Source organism: Coturnix japonica, chromosome 3 (genome assembly GCF_001577835.2).
Source record: "Coturnix japonica isolate 7356 chromosome 3, Coturnix japonica 2.1, whole genome shotgun sequence".
In the NCBI taxonomy this organism is placed as follows: Eukaryota; Metazoa; Chordata; class Aves; order Galliformes; family Phasianidae; genus Coturnix; species Coturnix japonica.
The window spans coordinates 6921528-6942949 of NC_029518.1; the positions used below are offsets into that span (position 1 = coordinate 6921528).

The 21422-nt window shown below is 40.5% G+C and overlaps 2 long non-coding RNA genes across 4 annotated transcripts in view; one reads left to right on the forward strand and one right to left on the reverse strand.

Moving 5' to 3' along the window:
* The window catches only part of LOC107310818, a 113165-nt gene that overhangs the window by 91284 nt on the left and 459 nt on the right, over nt 1–21422 (forward strand). For all 3 annotated transcript variants that reach the window (XR_004306668.1, XR_004306670.1, XR_004306669.1), the window contains one exon: nt 20484–20665. This is a non-coding gene — a long non-coding RNA (uncharacterized LOC107310818). The remainder of the gene's footprint in view (nt 1–20483; nt 20666–21422) is intronic.
* LOC116653193 overlaps nt 2379–21422 on the reverse strand; it is a 29434-nt gene continuing 10390 nt past the window's right edge. Inside the window, exons 2-3 of the long non-coding RNA XR_004306671.1 lie at nt 4926–4976; nt 2379–4840 (exon numbers count right to left, since the gene is read on the reverse strand). This is a non-coding gene — a long non-coding RNA (uncharacterized LOC116653193). The remainder of the gene's footprint in view (nt 4841–4925; nt 4977–21422) is intronic.

Here is a 21422-nt window from a genome sequence, read left to right on the forward strand (position 1 = left end):
ACTGAGGTAGAATCTCTTGGAGATTGCTCCCTGGAGGTGTTTGCTCCAGCTTTCTCAGCCAAGGCATTCAGATCGGTGAGTTTCCTTTTACCTTTTGAGTGTTTACCATCTTTCATATTATCCACCCTTACATCATCTCACAGGATAACATATTAGAAAAGTGGATACTAAGACCATATTGTTATATCAAGCAGAGGAAATAATATTATTTGATTGATGCACCCAACTAAAACTGTCTGTAAGAGCTCAAATGTAATCATAGTCTGAAAGAACTGCTCACAAATGCTCTAATGACTAATAATTATTTAAAGATGTTATTTAGGAGAAATTTTGTAGAACAAACATGCTGGAGAAAATCTAAACTACTCATGATCATTTCTGGAGTAGGAGCTGCCAAAACTTATTAAATAATTCACTAGCTATCATTTGTCCTGCTCAGCCTATGACAAAAGTTATTGATTAGAGGCTTTGTAGTAGTTGGATGTATTTACAGAAATGTGTTTCTCTTCCCTGCTTTTATTTTATACTGTGTGGTTTGTATTTTCTAAAAATGAGCAGGGATTAAGTCATGTGTTATTTATCACATGCTTGGCTCTCTGATAGTAAGCTAATGGGCATTGTGCAGTTAGAAGGAATCTATTTCACTATTCCAGAATGAACAACCTACGTCTGAATAAAATATTGGGGATAATGACAGAAAAGCAATGCAAAATACTCTTAAAATATACATGGAAGACTAAAAGCTTTCAGGTGGGAATCTACTAAATTCTTTTTTGTTTGAAAAGCATTACTTTTTTTTCCCCCCTCTCTCTTTGTCAGCACAGCCGGGCTTCCCAAAGTGGAATCTAATAGTGTACTAGCCTACAAAAGTATAAATTCTAGATTTCTTTGAACAGGGCATTCTGACATGTGATATGTTGTAAATATTTGAAAGTCTGTTCCATATCTGCAGACAAATGCTGTTGGTCAGACAGATATTAATCTCTATAGCAAGTGATTGGAAGATAATATTCACAGTGTGAAGAGGTGTGCAAAATGGAGGCCATGAGCTCATTCTTCCACCTTGATAAGACCACAAATAGTGAAATATCCACCAAAAACTTGGGTCTGTTGCTCCAAGGCAGTGATTTCCTCAACTGGAACTGTTACCTTACTGGCTATTTGGGTTTGTATGTTGCTGCTTCATATGTCACGTGCTGCTGTTAAGAATTAGTGGCTTCCATTAATTTTGGCAGTTCCTCCATGCATTTGAGTAATAATCTGATGCTCACTGTTAAGTTTGAAAAAATACTGCTATTTAAATACAGTGGATAAAGGTATACTATCCTTGATTTATGGACTTCCTTGCTATGACTAATTAGAAGACAATCATAAAAAACAAACAAACAAAAACACAAAAAAACAACCAATGAAGGGAATTCTTCTTATTATTTGTCTTTTATCACTCAGGAGAAATATTGGGAGCTTTCAAAATGGCAGTACTGGTAAACAAATATTTAAGGGAACTTGATAAATGCAGTTGCTGCTGTATAAAACTCATTTTTTCCCTCAGCATTTTTTTTTTCTTACCTGTCTGTCCTCTTCTATTGTTTTTCTTGTCTCCCAAACATCGTGTGTTGAGGCCAAAGTGTCAAACTGTCCAACCTGTCTCCTCCGAATGACAACAGACTTAACAGAAACTCCAGCAGGACAGCAGTAACAGCTGCCTTAGACCTTCCCACTTTTTTTCTACCTTTCTCCTAAGCTACAAAAATGGCAACAAGAAAAGCTCTGGATGTCATTACAAATCTGTGTCTCAGTCTTCTTATTCCACTTGAGATCTCTTGTCTCAGCTCCTGTTGAGGAATGACTGGGGACCTTCCACAGGGCTGTGTTGAGTGGAGAAGGTTTGTAAATTGAATTCAGTTCTATTAAATGATACTGGTTTTAGTATCAGTTCTCAACTTGTACTGGAAAATCTTCTCACTTGGGCTGATTAAAAAGGCTTCACAAAGGAGATGGATCTCCCTTTGAAACAGTCAGAGGTGGAGGAAAGGAAATGCATTGTCATGCTGCAGGTTGCACACTCTGAGATGAGTCTCTCTCAAAGGACAGTGGGATGGATGGGCTCTTCCGGACTTGGTGGTTTTTTCCTGTTTCTGAGCTACGCATAGAAGCGTAGCTTCTTTTTGCCTTTGCCTGCAACACAAATGATGCCCAAAATCTACAACTCTAGAAGACCATACCAGTACTATATTAGGTCATTTGAAGGTGGACCCACTTCTGCTAATGCTCCTTGATGCATTTATTGAACTTGTTTCTCTTAAAGAAGTACAAAGGAATAAAATTGGAGCTGGAGGTGAATATTGGCAGCACAAAAACTCATCTTTTGCTTTGAATAAGCTTCATCATGAAAGTTTATTTATTGTTGTTACTTGTTACAGAGGACTTTGCATGAGTGGGAAGGAAGGGTATAGCTGTGTGTTTTGTAGCAGCAGTATGGGGAATTTTGAGCTAAAGACACGTGATGACTATGCAGTAAGCATGCAGGTTTTGGTAGGAAGGCTTGAAATAAGTGGCCAATATTTCAGTGGTGCACTGTGGATACTGTTCATATACTCAACAAAGTTTGTCAAATCTCAGGTTAACATTTATGAGGCTGGTAAGGGTCAGGGCATTCCCTGAAATGTCTCATGTGAAGAGTAACACATACCCCTAAAAGATGAGAATTCACATAATCTCTTCCTTGCAGGAACCTACTATGGTCTGAATGGTGACTTACTTTGAGTGGTAAGAAAGCATTTTTAATAATTGCAGACTTAGTACTCATCTTCTGCATCTGTAAAAGCTCCCTAACTTTACAAAACACTACAAAGCAATACTTGGCCCATATGGGAAATCAGAAGTAGAAAAATTCCTTTGTAGTGTGGATAATAACTCAGATCGTGGATGTGGAAGTATAACCTTAGGTACCACTGTGAATATCTACCAATGATGCATTTGTGTGGCTGTGGGTCTTCAAGCAAGATGTGCAGTGTGAGTGCTGGCTTATCAAACTGTGACTGTACACTCAGCCAACATATATTGTAATGACAATTAGCTGCCAAATAATTGAAGATAACTTCTGTGCGACTTCTGGAAGTTTCCAAATCATCAGTCGTATATGCTTGATGCCTAATCTTGAATGCCTAACACCTGAATCTCAAAAGACTTTGAACCTTTTATTTTCTTTAACTGCTCCAGGCTGAGATGGCTCTTTGTGGCAGCAACGTGTTGGGCATCAGTCCAAATGGAGAGGTAGAGGAGCTAGAGGAACGTGATGACTTGTACCTAGGAAATTCATGTCTTTCTAAGAGTAGGGTCTTGTGCCCCTTTTCTGTTCAGTTTGTGAAGTCTGTCATATAGTGATGCCAAGCCTTTTTCCATTTTACCTAAAAGTAATATTTGAGTACTGCTGTTTTAGACAGTAGCTTCCTAGTTCATCCCTGTTTGGGCAGAAGCCACAAGGCAATTGCAAAATTATGCTCACCCAGGAGGATACATAGCTTGTGACTGAGGCATCTGATCAACACGGCTTGTGTTTGAGATCTAGCATTCTGAGTCTGAACTGCTTTCAAAGAAGTTTCAGGAATTAAGAAGAAATGAATTCTAACGAGGAACTGCAGTTGGTTCCTCACTCCCTTTCAAACCAAAAAAAAAAAAGACATGAAATCAATCAAAACTCAATGTAAATGATTCATCTGACTTTACGGTGACTTAACAAAGGCAACAAAAGGCCCTTGCAACAGGGAGCAAAGCCCTGCTCAGGAGCCCAGGCTGTAAGCAGACATGGAGAATGAGTGAAGGTAACATCAACACGACACACCCAGTTTTAAAATCCCAGGTACCATTTTGCATGAAGAAAATAGTCAGTCTTTCACATCAACAAACAAGTCCCAAAGCAAAGCAGTACTGAGACAAAGGTTTAATGAACTCTTTAGGGATGTTTTTTTCAGGTATAAATTGGTACAGCTAAAAAAATAAAATTCAAAGAACACCTAAAAGAGCATCCCTGGCTTTATATAAACGTGCAGTAATGATCTCTCCATCTCCTTTTCAGGAGCTTTTATCCTCAAACACTTTGTTCCATGTGAGTGATTATGATGTTCTTCCCCCCAGTATTTTAACATTCAGGGTATAGACTCCGGTTTCTGTTTTTAACTGTAGCATTTTCTATTAGGATATAAAGCAGCACTTTCTAAGGGTATCTCCTGCATTGGAGTCAGCTGTCAAAGCTGCTCATGCTGCTTTGGGTAATTGGCTACTCACAAATCTTTATCTAAAGTATGAAGGTAAATAACTACTAAAAGCCTAATCTAAACTGAAGCTGTAAATTATCCCACGAATTTCTTTTGCTGCACTGTTTTGCTTGGATTTACACAAGCTATAAATCAGAACTGAACAAGAAGTTTTCAGAATGATGGTCACACGGATCTTTATGAGGTCTATAGCCATAAATTTCAAAGCTGAAGTTGAACCTGAAACCATCTGAGCTTGCTTTGTGTACTTGCTTGCTTCCTTCTGCCAGCCTCCTCTTCATGGCACAAAACTGATTCTACCTCATTTTTTTAGAAACACATATCATGTTTTTGGGTTTTGTTTTTAAAGTGCCATAGGATGGGAGGAGGCTGAGGGTGCCCAGCATTCTCTGCAAGGATTGGTTCTTAGAGCAAGCAGCCAAACCTTGGGAAGGCAGGATCTGTCTTCCACGTGAGCCTGTGAAGCATGGGTTGGCATGTCCAGCTGCTGGGAAGATTGCTTTTAGAGAAACCCACTGTCTGTGGTCCAGGGTGAGCAAAGGAAGAGATGGTTGAGAGAAGAGCTGTAAGGAATTCACAAGAAATAAGACTTGACTCAGAGAATGGAAAGGAGGACAGTGGAGGGAGCCATTGTTGCACTGAGCTTACCATCTCCTAGTGAGCATCTTCCAGTATCATTCATCTTCCAAACTGCTGAACCTATGGGAAGCAAATGTTTAAGTTTTAAATAATTGGGTAGGGCTGAGTTAATGGCTCCAGCTCTGGAAGCTGCTGTTTTACTCTGCCACTTAGTAAGCCTGGTCCTCACTTATCATGAATCTGATTAATCCACATCCCAGGGTCTGATAAACCAAGTCATAAATTTCTGGGGCAGCAGGGATTAGCTTGTTCGGTTTACTTGAGCTCCTAGTAGTGGTTTCAGCCTGCAAGGCAGAGAAAATCCATGAAATAAAGATGCATTTATCTCTGCCTGGCTTCCCATCCTTGCTGTGGTTGGTTAAATGTGTTGGTTTGTCTACTTGTGGAGCTGTGCCATGCATGGAACTCAAGGACTGTTGTATTTATTTGCTTCTGGGCCCGATTCTCAATTCCATGACGTTCCTAAAAATGTGTGGTGTGGCTTTTGTCTGAATAACGTGTATTGATTTCTTTATGCAAATACTGTAGAACTGAACAACACAACACTGCCAGGATGTAATGCATGGAGCTCAACTGCTGGGTCCTTGTCAGGATATTCCTGAAGTTTTGAAATACTGTATTCAATACTGCTTTCTCTATTTTGGAAGTAGGTCAAAGAGTTTGTTTGCTGGGATTTTTCCCTCTGTAATTTTCCATTACATCTTCACCATCAAACTCTCCTTTATAGAGCACGTCTATTAACAATTCAGCTCTTTTGTTCTTATTAAATGTGAACATTTGGAGAATGACGTTTTGGGATTACATCCTGCGTATGTATCTCAGTAATGCTTCTTAACAACAAAAATCAGTGAAGTCATATTTTTCTGCACCTGGAGCACCTTTTTCTGTGCTGCCGCTGTTCTGTAAATGCCACCTTTTTACTTATTTTGTGCAGTTAAATAAGGCCTTATTATTTAAGTAACAGCAGCTTCCTAGAAAAATTCACCCACCTTAGACAACAAACATTTTATCATACCTACAGAGGACAAAATAACTGGATTTTTCCAGTGATGCTGAGGTTGGCTTTTTCCTCCCAGTTTTTAAAGTGTATTTTCCTTCCAGATAGAATGTCTTATCTATTCTAGATGTGAATGATTATGACACTGGCTCTTCCAAACCTACTTGACACCACTTTTCATCCATTCTTGCTGCTAATTTTAACAGTCTAGACCATGGATTCTAATCTGGGTTGTGGTCTCTAAATTCTTCTGTAATTTGTTTATACTCCATACCTCTATCACGCCATGACATTCTCCATCTCTAGCGTTTAGGGCATTATATCCGCATTAAGCATAAATGATGTAAATTACTATCATTAAACATAAATGATGTAAATTACTATAGCTGAAGCATTAAAAGAAGTAGCCATAATTTAACTTCTTATTCCTCTGTCTTAAGCCAAAACTTTTTATGTGCAGTCTTTCCTGCCAGTTAATTACTTAAGGCTTAGGTTCAGTATCTTTCATTTTGTTCAGTGTTCAGGGCTCTTACATAGCAAGCACGTTCAGTCTGCGTAAACTGTTAATTTTGTTAGCTTTGCTACATGAAAGAAATAGCTGAGAACTTCTTTTGTCCTTATGGGTGGGAGTAGGGAGAGGAAGGGGATTGTCACTCTTTGTTCTGCCCTTATGAGACCCCATCTGCAGTAGTGCGTCCGGGCCTGGGGCCCTGAGCTCAGGAACAATGTGGAGCTGTTGAAGCTGATCCAAAGGAGGGCTATGAAGATTCTCAGAGGGCTGAAGCACCTCTATTATGAAGAAAAATAGGGGGAGCTGGACTTGCTCAGTCTGGAGAAGACCTCATTGCAGTCTTCCAGTATTTAAAGGGAGATTATTAGCAGGAGAGAAATCAAGTATTCTCAGTGGTATGTACTAATAAGAAATGGGGAAATTGCTTTAAACTAAAATAGGGGAGATTCAAATTAGATGTTAAAAAGAATTCTTCACTCAGAGGGCGGTGAGGCCCTGGCACTGCTGCCCAGAGAGCTGTGGGTGCCCCATCCCTGGAGGTGCTCAAGGACAGGTTGGATGGGCCCTGGGCAGCCTGAGCTGGTGGGGGGCAGTAGAACTGAATGATCTTCAAGATTCCTTCCAACACAAGCTATTCTATGATACTATAATTCTATGAACTTTCAGTGTTCCACTTATGCACTGGGAAATTGTATCTCGGCATCACACAAATGGAAGCCTCCTTATAATCATTATGCCTTTTACCTTCTTAAAACTGTATTATCTTTAATGAATATGCTAGTGTTTGGGTTTAAATACAGCAATCACTGCCCCTAAAATTGGTTGTGACCTTCAAATACAGTGCAGGGGGACAGGTCAAGAAATTAACTTTCACAGTCATCACTTTGTTATTATTTTTATTTTCTTTTGTTTCTCATCAGTGACAAGACTTAACACAAATCACATCAGGGCATTTGGGGATCAGTATTGCTTCCCCAGCTGTCATGCTGAAGCTCTGCTGGAGGATGCTGTGTGTCTCTGTTTCTGCTGTTCAGGTTTGCTCTGGTGTGTTGAACAGAATGGATTGTTAGAAAGAAAGGTGAGTCATGACGGCCTATCTGTGCAAGATGAGTAGAAAGTTGTTTCTTCTCTCCTATTGTTTGGCAGCCCTGAAAACGTTTGCTGTTGAGTGAGGGTCTTTAGTTTGTTTTCTGGGATTTTTTTGTTTGCTTTTTTGCTTCAAACAGTGCCACTGACCTGGGAGAGGCTTATTCCTGTTCTGGACTGCAGGAGAAGATTTTCTTACCCCTTTTGTAATGCAGTCACTACACAAGGGGGTGTTGAAAATCCCATATTGCTGAAGATCTGATCTAAAATTAATTTTCTTTATTTTTAATGTAGTCTCTTCATGGCAGCAGCTGCTGCTATCCAGGTACATGCATAACATTTTTAGCTCTATCTGCCTCTGATTTAAATTGTCTTCCTTATGACATACACATTTCTTCAGCAAGCCCTATCTGCTTGCCACCCCACTGCGCTGGGATGGAACCAATTTCAGCTCCTTGAATTCAGTAGCAGCAATCTGAAGGATACATGAAGTGGCACAGAGGCTTGAGATCTGCTAAGGGAGACTTCAGCATTTACATCAAAGAGGGTCTCTGTTCTCGCCATCCTCAAAACAAACTGAACATTTGCCCTGCAGAAGGAAATTTTAAGCATTTTTAAAGCCTAATGAGGGTAGGATGGTACTTTTTTTTTTTTTTTTTTTTTTTTTTTTTTTTTTTTTTTTTTTTCTGTAGAAGAATCAGGAATGCAGCTACATCCTTTTCCGTGTAACCACATATCAAGTGTTGGATGCTGATTTGTGACACTTCATCTCCTCGTCCCTGCTGAGTTGTTATGTTGAACGTTGAATGTCCATGTAGACACATCCAATGTAAAGAAAAAAATGTACCTGGTTCCTCAGATGGGAGCAGAGGTTGGCTCAAGAGTAACTATGGCAACCACACCAACACTGTGAGAATCAGGACATTGAATATCCAAAAGTAAAAAAGCCCAACCACATACATTATCACTCCAGCTCATTTGGGGGTCTGCCTCTCAGTTTTGCTCCTTACAGATGCTGACAGCTGTGGCTGTCAGATGTAAGTATTTTTCCCTGCTCCACCTGCAGCATCATCAGCATAAACCGTTTCTAGTGGTGAGTGTAATCACTTCCAATTAAAGAGGATATTTGAATTCCAAGTTGTAGAAGCACCAAAGACAATTTTATATTCACCTTAAAAAGTTTCATCACGCACATCCAAAAGCAGCATGCTCACATCAATATTTATAGCATTCAGTTCACCAATGAGCAATTAATACAACATATCAGCTCTGGTGACAAGTTACATTTTATTGCTGTCAACAAACACAGATGTTCTTTCATTCTCAGCAAACCTCTGTTTTTCTTTTCTTTTAATCAAACTGAGTTTTGAAGGATATGTGTGAATGTGCGTTCCAGTATTTCTGGAAGGCTGCTAGAGAGAGAGATGACAGAGTGAGCTCATGAAGGCTTATAAAAGACATTGATTAAGACTCTCATATGAGATTTTAAAAACAAACAAACAAAAAAAATCAAAAACAAACAAACAAAAAACAACAAAAAACAAACAAGATAAGTTTTTTGCTTGGATTGGAACTTAGCCAGTTTCTGAGAAAGACCTGGGAACCATTCAGGAGGGAGAAGTCAATGAAATAAATACTTGGCTTTGGAAACACCTCAGAATATCCATCGCTGCACCACAATTCTGGTTTAAGTGAATTTTGACTTTCTGCTAGAGTAGCAGGGACAGGGAACAGATCTACCCTACAATACTTATTAATCTCCTGCTCTCATACCACATGACATGATTTAAGCACCTCATACCGAGAAGCTCAGTTCCACAGAAGTACCCAGTTCAAACAGCTGTGTCTTACTGGTACAGGATTCGCTCTTTCAATCCTTGCACTTCTCTCCAGCTGCTGGAATCAATGCAGCAGTGCCAAGCAACCTGCAGCTCTCCACCACCATTCCTTAATATGTCCACAGAGGCTTAGCAGGACGGCAGGAAATAAACCTCCAGGACAGACTGTACCACCACGTTCAATTGCATCTGATTTTTTTTCTGCCCAGACTATTGATTTCTGCATGTAAAGCAGAGGGAGAGTTTGCTGGTTTCATAGGTTGTGTTATGAAAGCAATCATTCTGTTCCTTTCCAGTTTTGTCTCTCACTCTCCCCAGTAGAATTCAAGCTACTCTGTATGATTTCACCTTTTGGTTGAACTGTTTTTGAACCTGAGAGGACCTGGAGACAAAAAGAAATACACCTTTTCTTTTCAAATGTACTTATTTATATGCTGTTTTCAGCAGCGCCTCTGGTCCTCAGGTCTAGACTGGCTTTTTGTTGGGTGTATGCTGTGCCAGCATGAGACTAACTTTAAGCTTCCTTTATTTGAGAGCTCTTATGATCATCATTATCAGATGTACAACCCAGTTGCAGCAGTGGGATTCTCTGTTCTCCAGCTCATCAGAAAAGAATGCTCTACTTTTTTTGTGTGTGTATTGGGTCCCCTTCCAGTACAACTGGTGAGAATATTCCATTGGTTGTCATGAAGTGTAGATACAGATTTTAGGGACAGGGTAAATATCCAGTTACTCTCAGCTTTAAAGGCAAAGAACAAGAGGCCACGAATGCAATCAAGTTCTGTCAGCCTCTGCTGCCGTGGCCTTTCACTCTGAGTCCATCTCAACTAGGACATATCACACTTGCTGTGAAGTCCAGCTATGTAAAACTCTCTCCAGGTTTGCAAGAACCAGCCTACAGTTCATCTCACAGGTGTAGGGTAGAATGTTTGTCAGACTGCATCAGAAGGTTCAGGCTTGCTCATACCCAAGTTATTCATCTGAGCACACGTCAAGTTTTACTGGTAGATCAGATCTTGAAGATTTTCTAGATCTAATTTTTCCAAAGAAAGCAGTGAGTAGGGAGTATTTCACAGAATCACAGAATTGTTAAGGTTGAAAAAGACCTCAAAGATGAGCCCATCCAACCATCTAGTGGTTGGTGACCCTGCACATAGCAGGGGGGTTGAAACTAGAAGAGCATTGTGGTCCTTTTCCACCCAGGCCATTCAATGATTCTTATGCTTCTGTGATCAACCCATCACAATCATGCATTTCTAGTTCCATATAAGACACATGCCTAAGTTGCAAGATGGTCTCCTCTTTTTCTGGTAAAACAGCTCATGCTTTTCATTTTTTACCTATTTTCTACATCATTCTTTCACATGGTTCATTTCTCCTGTCATCTTGAAAACAAGTGGAGAAATGAAAATAAACGCAGAGATCCCTAGAACTGTTATGACAGCTACCCTGGTAGGAAAAATTACCAGTTTCAGCTGTGTTAGCTCATTTGGCCATCTCATTTGAAGGTCAGCACTTTGAGCCTCTCTGCAAATTCTGCACAGAGCTGTGTCCAAACTAGAAAAGAAACCAGGAATCAGGACTGAGATTCAAATCTGAAACGCCATAATGCAGACCAAAACCAAGACTCAAAAGCTGTTCATATACAAACCATGAAGCAGTTGTAATTTGTGTAGGCTGGAGACCTGTCCAAAAACATGAGCTGTCATTCAGGCTAGCAGGAACTGAAGGCAGCTCAGCAGTTCTGCCACCCTGGGACAGTGAAGTCCAACTCCAGTTGACTTTAAATAGGGAACTGATGACCTCCCTAAAAGGCAATTGAAATCCCGGCTTTACTGAGGTCAAAAATAAAAACTCCTAATGAATTTTAAAGAGACAGATTTTGTAACCAGAGCCCAGAATGTTAAGACTCATGAATCAAGAAAACAGCAAAGGGAATTACTTTCAGAATATTTCATTGCATACTCCCAGTTCTACAGAGTGCATTGCTGAGGAATTTATGCATTTTGACTAGATCTGCCATTGAATATTTTGGCTATCAGTGTGAAAAAATAATTGAAGTAACCTACTGACAAAGTCATTTTGAAGATTTGTTCATCTCTTGATTTACAGAAGAGGGTGGCTTACACTTCTCATGTGTAATGTACTCTCGGTGACCCTGCTTGAGCAGGGCTGGGTGCAATATCTGATCTCCAGAGGTCCTTTCAACCTCAGCCTTTCCATCTGTCTGTCTTTCTGTCTGTCTTTGATGCAGGCAGCAAATCAATTTTCATGTTTCCAATGACAACGTCATCATACTAAGTTGACCATGAAGGACAACACTAATTTTAAGGCATATGTGGGTGAAGAGAAATATGCAGATTGCAATAATCCACACGTGACATTACAAGAGAATCCAGTCTCCTTCAGTACTTGTGGTCGGTGTTTTACTGAGAATTTTAAGTGTGCAAGTGAACAGTGGGTACTTACTTGAGATGTAAATGCTTGTGATCAAGGCCAGTGTGAGAAACTTTTCATCAAATCTCTGTCACATGCATATTTTTGTTCTTAGCATTGGATGCTTGTACGTCATTCTTTTCACTGCTATGAGGTGCTCTCCTCCTCGTAAATGGCAGCACAGTACTCCAGAGTATCAGTCACTCCTCTTAGTTTTACATCATTAGCAAACCTGCTGAAGAGGTACTCTGTGTGTTCTTCGAAGATATAGGTAAATAAGTTAAGCAAGACTGGACCAGTACCCACCCCTGGATGACACTGCTAGTCACAGGCCTCCACCTAGACTCTGTGCCACAGCCCTCTGATCTCTGCCAGTCAGCTAGGTCTCAATCCACCTCACTACCCTCACATTTTTCTGAGTCAAAAGCCTTGCTGGAATGCATGTAGACAACATCCACTGCTCTTCTCTCCTCTATCCCGGTAGTTGCCCCATCATAGATGGCAATCAGGTCAGTTGAGCATGATTTCACTGCAGTGAATCCCATGCTGATGATTGATTATCTTTTTCTCTTTCACATGCATGTGAAAAGCACATACACTTTTATTTTCCCCACAGATATAGCTGCAATTTTCCCTCATAAGTCTTTTCAGCTTTCCTGTGCAACTCTCAGAATGTCTTTAGAACTTCTGCAGGGTTTGAGAAGCACCATCCTGGTTTTCTATACCAAAGATTGATATCTGTACGCATGAAGGGTCTGATTATGTGAGAACATTCAGAAGTTAATAAATTATGCCTTTTTTCACCAGTGAGAAGCACTGCAGTAATAATCTCTTGTTACAGAGAGGATAAGAGGGCACATGCCACAACCAATGAAGCCTGTGGCTGAGCTGTGAACTAAACCCAGCTCTCCAGAGCCAAGCTCAATGCAGAAGCAGTGTCGTCGTTCCTCTCACCGGGCCATTAATTGGATGAATTACAGAGCACCTTTAAAGCTCATGTTCAACATGTTTAGATGAGGATCCAAATTTTCTTCTGCAAAATTTGCCTTTATTAATCTAACACCAGCTCTCATGGGTAGATTTGACCTGTTAAAATTATTCCTGCTGTGGTTCTGTTTATTTGTTTGAAGTAGTGTATGTGAATACAATGCAGAAAAGGACAGTCAGACTTAGAAGTATTCCTCTTGCCTGCCTGTAGCTGAGAGCATGTGCTCCTCTCAGGTCGTATGGAAATATCAATTAGGGAACTGGAGGTATCCCTGTGTTCTCAGATTAGAATGTTGTTGGGATGCTTGATTTTGCATTTTTTCTTTGCTTCTCTTTTCTTCTCTCTCTTTCCTTCAGTTTGTTTATTTCTTTTTGCAATAAACTTGAAATCTGTAAGATTTTTTTCTCTGTGTCAAGATCAAAGCTGGCTGCTGAGAGAGACTACAGGGCATTCACAGCACAGGGCATTCATAGCATAGGCCATCAGCAGAGTACTACTCTGGTCATGCTGTCCAAGTCTCCATTTGGGAGATATTTAGTAGAGATAATGCTATCCATGGGCAATTAAATTGCCTTTTTCAAAACGCTATAAATAATATTAGCAATGCTGGATGAATAATACCTCTCAGTGCTGTGCAAATTACCAACATAACAACATAAGAATGATTTTATTTTCATGCAGAGACAGAAGTTTTCTGCCACGATAAGATGGAGTTTTGCTCATTTCCCATTTAATTTTATATGCAACTCACTAATAGCATCCCAATGTCCCTCTCCACATTTCTCTTCTTATAGTGTCTCTAATGCACCTTAAATGATGAGAGCACTACATCAATAGTCTCAATTTAGGCAATGTGTGCTTTTGGCCAAAAAAAAACAACAACCAACCCTGCAAAGTATTGCTAGCATAAATCTCCCATTACTGTAATGACACATTAAAATGGCACAAGGGTTTACAATCTGTGTTGTGAATTATCCATCCACCTGCTCTCTGAAATCATGTTATACATGTCTATCCTTTCCTTCACCCATATTTGTATTAGACCGACTTGCCAAGAAGTTAAAAAAGCAGGCATTTGTCAATGCACCAGCGTTTTGTGTAGCATTCCAGAGAGCGTTTGGATCACATGCCCAACATTGTTGGTGAGAGATAAACAAAGGGAAGTGAGCGTGGGTGACTAATCAGCAACAGCTAGTTGTAGCCCCTTGCTTTTCCCCAGCCATAAATCGAAAATGATGCTGGCAGAAGGAATAGGGTTTTAATCTAGATGAAACGTTTTTGAGTGCGTTTTCTGAATTACAGGGCATACATTGATCTGGCTGTCATTCTATTCCATTTGGAGTGATAGATCTGCATAAAAACACTTTTGTTTAATTGAGATAATATTGTGTTTTCCTCACAGTCCTTTAGGAGAAAACTGATTTATGGGGAATGTTCTTACTGAAACAGAAAGATACTGGCATATGAAGTCCTTGCAGCATAAGCCAACCTCAGAGACTGCCTTATACTACTGGCTTAACTAGTCATTGCATTCACCTCTGCAAGCTAAAGAGATGCTGGTGGCTCATCTGTGAGGCCTAACTGATCTGAGAATAGTGTTTTTTTCCCAAAACAGTAGCATTTAGGTAAGCTGGGCACCCATCACATACTCAGAGGTATATAGGTCCCTCAGTAGAATCTGCCTCACAGCAGTGGTGAAGGCCTTTGTGCTCCAGATGTTGCATTGCCTCTGTTGTGCTCCAGATAACAATCTGGGGGTTACAGTGTCCTGGAAAACAAGGATGCTGCCCACACCCCACTAGCAAGACAGTACTTCTACAGAAAGACACATATTCAGCTTTTACCACCAAAAGGGGAAAACATTCAGTGTATGCTCAGAGGAACTTTCTAATTTTGCAGTTATTGTTGATGGCAACACCTTTGCTTTGTTCTGCATTGGGCTGACAAGGAATGTTCCAGTGTCAGCTCTCAGGTAGCAGTGTCACCATCTGGGAGCACCTGGGATGTGTTCTTCAGGTCAAGCAACGGTTGCAAAGTGTGAGAACCCTTAATGTGGGGATCTGACTGTTCCTGATTTTCTGCTGCAGTGACTGGGGTGCCAAGCAGTCACTGTCTTGCCACTTGAAAGTGACCCAAGCTGAGAAACACTATCCAGAGTCTGGTAGAGCTAAAACTGCTGTGCAGAGGAGCATCAGGAGAATCTCCAGTAGCCTGCTAGCTGCATCAAAGCAGCCTGGCCCCCAAAACTGGGAATGTTGAGTGTGACATTTCAGCCTTAGGAAGAATGTCTTCTGTCTGTTAAGTACAATCTGGCCAACTCCAGAACAAGTCTTGAACCATCTGTCTTGTGATCCATTTTAGCATCTGTCCTCTGCACGACATTTCTGTAATGTATTCTGCTTGCAGAGATCTCCTTCCTAAGGGACTGCACAAGACTGTTCAGTTGTTCACAAAAGCGTAGAGAGTTTTCAAACCAAAGAGACTTGGGAAAACTTTTGTTGTCTCTTGCCCAAGCTGCATTCACAGGTTGCAAGTGCTGTAAACCTTGTGCTGAATGTATCACAGAGTGCTGATGGCAGATGGGTCTTGCCACTCCTGTTTTCCTCACCTGCTTCTGCAGATAGAAAAATTGGTACTGGAAGTATGAAATACAGAAGAAGCACCCAAAGCCATTCCATTTGGAGCTGTAGCCTCTTTGTTTTGAAAATACTTAGTATGTATAAATTTCCCTCTATAGGATTTCTTCAGTGACAGTTGTGTCCTTTAAACAACCTCCCTTATGTAAGGAAGCTTTATTTTCAAAAATATGTCATTTGTACCTACAGAAAATGAGGTTTTCCAGCAGAACGCTGAGGTTGTACAGAGCTCTGCCTTCATTTTATCAGACAAAAGTTACTAAAGAAGGAGAGGGAAATGTCCTAATGACCCCCACCCCTGTGTCCTGCCCTGAGCCACTTGCTTTGGAGTGGCAGATCATCTCTAGGATAGACTCTATCTGATGATGCAGCTCAAAGAAGCCAATATAAAGGAATTTAGAGTAAGGTGTTTTTTTGATGTTTTTTTTCCCCTGGAAATAATTAACAGCTAATGATAGATAAAAGCAGAAGAAGACATAGTTTCATCTTCTGTCAAAAGAAGCATTTGCTAGGAGAAACAAGTGCATGAGGACACACTGCATTCCAGGAGCTAGAGTCAGTACCTTCTGAGTTAACATAGGGCTAGAGGCACAGCCCAGGTTTGCAGCCCTCTTTTCCATGTTCAATATAAGCCCTTGGGGGGCGCTACATGTTGTCCTTGAAAGGCTGTTTGCTGTAGTATGTACCTGGCTGTGATTTGTCTTCTCTGAGAAAGGCATTGAGGATGATCTGTGTTCATTGTTGAATTTTCCTTTTCTTGTTCTCAACCTGGGCATTGCACTTCTGGGATGCTGGACAACCTAACCCAGTTGTGAGACTCATTAGGGCTGTTTATGCCAATCAATGCCATTCTCTTGAAAATATATACATATATATATTCCAGCCTATTTCTTATTTTATAATTATTTGGTTTCCTGTGTGACCCTCCGGAGACATTAGACTGCACTTCCTTTTATGTAGGGTTTGCACTAGCATGAAGCAGTGCACAGCTAAGTCCCAAGGTCTCAAACCCACCCTGTTGTTCAGCTGTCCCCAACAGCCTGCAACACATCCAAGGCTGGATGCTGTGCAGCCTTCAGCCAGCTCTCAAGCTGCAGCAGGTGGATGCACCAACACAAGCTTTGGTATCTCCTCCTGGACGCAAGCTTTACTTTAGATGGATGCACAGGTTGAACATGATGTCTGCTATTGGTAAATTAAAGCTCACACAGAAATGTGGGTTTGCTTGCTTCCTAGCCTGCTTTTCCCCTTGATGAGGATAGTGGGGAGAACCCTTATTTTACATGTAGTACTTAATGCAAAGGGACCACGGCCAACCTCTGGCAGAGAAAACTCACAGCTGCTGCAACAAAATGATTAACAGCAGTAATGAGGAGATCTCTGTGACTTTTGTAGCGTCCCAAGCCTTCTTCAAGAGGCAACTTACAGGAGCAAGAGCTTTAAATTATGTAACTTTATTTCTGCAATTTTCAGGGTTGTTTTTGGTTGTTTGTTTGTTTTTTTTTTTGTTTTTTTTTGGTTTTTTTTTTTTTGTTTGGTTGGTTGGTTTGGTTTGGTTTTTTTGGAGGCAAAAATGCCCTACTTTACTTGTTCCTTGGCTGTGTATAAGAGATGAGGGAAAGGTAACTATCATTTCTTTTTATGCACTATAACTCTATAACCACAAGCTTTAATGGTCACATCAGTGCCAGGAGATGCTCTGCTAAAAAATGTCATGGGATCCAATTTCTCATTAACCACCACGGTATTGAGGAGATATTTGGACATTAAGTAATCAACCAGACTGAAGGGGAAAGTCAATAGGAGCTGCACTTTTGTAAAAGGAAAAGATAGCAGGAGTGTTTTGCAATGTGTTATTAGAATAAAGGAATAGAACCAAAACTAGAGGTGGAATGTGGCTAGGCAGTATAGAGTGCCCCATTCTCCTGTGCTCGCCCACAGATATGACCAGCGATTGCTGTCACATAGTGTGCTGACGTTAAACCATGAGACATCCATTGCTTTCAACCAACAATTCAAACCATGAGTGCAGCCTAATATAGTAAAAAAAACATTACAGCTTTCATTTCTTGGTCACCTTGTCCTTTAGGTGACAGTCTGCTCTGTCCAGTCAAACTGGAGGATCGGAGCATCATAGAAAAGCTTAAGTTGAAATGGACCTCAAAGATCATTGAGCTTCAATCCCCTGCTATGGGCTGGCTGCCCCCCACAATCTCAGGCTTCCCAGGGCCCCATCCATCCTGGCCTGGGACACCTCCAGGGATGGGGCACCCACAGCTCTCTGGGCAGCCTTTACCAAGGCTTCTCTCTTCTTTAAGTGAAGACTTTCTTCCTAACGTCTAACTGAAATAGACTTTATATACAGCTAGATAACAAAATGCATGTATCAAAAATAACAGCTCAATCTGCTACACCTTGCTGTGGTACCCTATGCCTGGAGGTGGTGCAAAACAGTGAGTACCATACTATACACACATCTAGTGCATTTTAGCCAACAAAACTGGTTAATAAGACCTCTGAGAACATGGTTCTAGCCCCCCAGCCCAGCCCCTTCCTATCAAGTCACAGTATCACATATCACAGTCTGGTGCGGGTTGGAAGGGGCCTTAGAGATCATCGAGTCCAACCCCCGGGATTCAAGCCTCCTGTGTAGCAGAGCGGCACTTCTACCACTTGCGCCACAGGGGAGATTCAAACCCAGGCCTCCGGTGTTGCAAAGCGGCACTTCTACCACTGTGCCACCGCAAAAACAAACAAACAAAAAAACAACTGGAGAAACTGAGAAAATATTTTGAATCCTTACCCTCCCATTCTGTTCAAAAACCAGCACATTGCTTCTGGTGGAATAATGATTTCTTGATGGATTCTCATAAGTGGACTGTTTCCCACATTATCTGAAATAATTGGTTCACAGCAGCCACAAAGCGAACAGCAGGTAGGAAATGAGTTTGCAGTTGCCAAACTTAATGGATCATTTAGTCATTCTCTGAAGATTTTAACACTCCTTTGGCTATCAGGGCTTCATCTAATTGCACTATTTTTATTAGAGAGATGGCTAACGCAATCAGTGAGCTTACATGGCTGGAATATCAGAATAAGGCCCATAGAAAATAAACATTTAAATTCAGAACAAAGGCCTGCAGAAAAAACAAAACAAAAAAAACCTAGAAAATAATAGATATATTCAAAGTGTTGTGACATTTTGCACTTGCTAAGTCCTCTGATTTACCCAACATACATTACAGACAGGAAGGTTCTTTTTCTCCTGTTTTTAGTATTTTTTGATAATGTGATACCTAGGGCTTATACAAACAGGAAACACCAATACTTGATGCAACTGTGATATCACCTACTTTCTTGCAGAGAGCCTGAGTGGAGCACAGTGAATCCGTCAGTGGGAAGTAAGTGATGACTCCAGAGTAACAAAGTGCATGACTACTTGTGTGCCCCGGTGGCGCAAGTGGTAGCAGTGCCGCTCTGCTACACAGGAGACTCGAATCCCGCGGGGTCTCTAAGGTCCCTTCCAACCCGCACAAGACTGTGATACTATGATACTCCAGCTTCTTAAATGCCATTGTTGTAAGCATTTGGAAGTGAAAATACTACCAATGTAGACATTTCCACTGCTCCAAGGTTACCTTTTCCTTACTTAATTGTCTGATTAGTATCTTAACGTGAAGGCTGTGCTGTAAGTCAGCTAACACGTAGCACTAAGCATTCACCTCCCACATCCATACACCCTCTGCCCTTCAGCCACACCTGAACACAGTTTTCCTATGGGAAGCCTTATTTTTTTTCTTATATTTTGCATTTTTTCTAATATCTTTCTTTTTATTTTTCCTTAAATACATTTCCAGCCCTCCTTCCCCATACTAGAACTGATGAAAAATGGTCAGGCAGCTACTCAATAGCCCAAAGCCTTGAACAGTTTTCATTCTTACCATTAAATCCTGTATGAAGCACCATCTCTGTATCTGACCAGGCAAAAACTTGTTTGAGCAGAGCTGTCTTTCCATGTTTAAGCTCATCTCTGTGCTGTCCGTCTACATGTAGTGTTTTCTGGAGCTGGTTGCATCATTTTATCGCTTCCTTCAATAAATTAAACATTTTGGGGGAGCAGAGTTGCTTTATAAAAAGGAGCCAGACAAGCCCTGCTAATAAATATGTATTGTTAATTAAGTCCTTTAGTAGAAATCATATTTGAATTATATTCCTCACCCTACAGCTTTTGAAGTGCTAATATGGTGTAAACATGAAAGCAATCTGCTTTATTACTATTATTATTACTATTATCATTATTATTGTTATTACTGATGTTATTATTTTAGAGAGTGTGTTAGTGTACTTGTACACAAAGATATAATTTGGCTTAAAGAAAAGGAATATAAGTGGAATGCCTGTAAGGAGAAAGTGAGAGAGATGCTCCAGTCCGCCTACTGCTATGCATTTCAGCATGGTTATATCAGCATTTGCAGAACAAAATCCAGTCTAACTCTGAATTTATTCCACAGATGGGTTTGAACAGGAAAATTTCAGGTCCAAGAGGGACTGTTATGACGGAGTGCTTGTACACAAGATTATAAACTGAATGCAATACAAAGGTTGAAAGCAACAAAAATAAATCTGAAGCAATGCTTCAGTTCCGTGACAACTGTGAACGGAACTTTCACTGGCTTCACTGTAGCTAAGAATTTATTCCCAGGCATCACCAAACTGATGTTCTCTTCCACTTGAACTACAAAGCCTTAGTTTAAAAGGGTTGGCTTCCAAAAGGATGTAGGAAATATTATAAAGTTACATTCTAGAACATGTTAAACACGAAAAGGGGAAGATTTCAAAATTACATTAACCAAAGGAGTATTTTTTAGAGTTGTGCTGAGCTGAAGCAGAATTCATAGTTTTTGTTCCCATGCAAGTAAGTGGATCTAGATAAATATGCATTTCCCAAGTGCTGCAGAAATAGCAGATGTGGGATCAGTTAAACATGCCTTCACTTACCCTGAATTTTCCTCACTGTCATTCATCCCTGGGTCAGGACAGTGAGGATGGTCACATTTGTGCTCTCTGTGTTTCAGAAACCAGGAAACAGCACTGGTCATCACCATGTCTGCTAAACAAATATGACTTTCTCTCCTTTGACAACAAAAATCACCTGCACCAGACACCAAAGCAATGCTGCAGAGCAGCTGAAACATGCGGCCAAAACTCTCCTTGAGAACAAAGGCAAAATGGAGCTTCAACAAGGCTGAGATCTCAGGTATGTTGGAAAGACAACGTTCTTCTAATTCTTAAACAGAGAAAACCATGATGAAATCAAACACAATGTTTGATGGTAGAACACATCTAAAATATGATTATTTATTTTCTATCGGTCTGTGCTTGGGAACTGAGTTAAGAATCCCACACCATCATCAACAACTATTTTAACAGAGAAAAGCCACTTTATTCATTCCACCCATTCCTGACATTCTGGCACAACATATGGAGTTTGTATTACAGAAATGGTTACTTTCTACATCTTAATGTTTCTGCTACTTAATAAACACATTGCCCTGACTCTGCACTAAGCAGTCCCAAAAGTTGTTGGACTGCAGTCCCAAAAGTTGTTGGACTAAAGAATAAAAGACCCAAAAGCCACATCCCCGTGGCTGATGTACCTGATGTAGGTGACTGGCAGTATCACCATCCTGCAAATAAAGAGCCAAAGCAGTGTTTTTCTGACAATGTTCTTCCAAAAAAAAGCACATTCAAATAGGAATGCTCACAAATTAGATGCATGTTTTTTTAAACAACTCAGGAAATTTAACTGCCATGAATCTCTCATGCCTTCGTTTCAGTCCTCCTGGTACTAAGATCACCATGAATCTCATATGCCTTCGTTTCAATCCTCTCAGTACTAAGATCACCAAAGAATATAATCTGCTACTCCCATCCAACTGACACATCGGAGAGTCTTTTGATAAATTCTGTAGTATTTTTCCCACAAATCCTCAATATTTTGATTAGGAAATGCT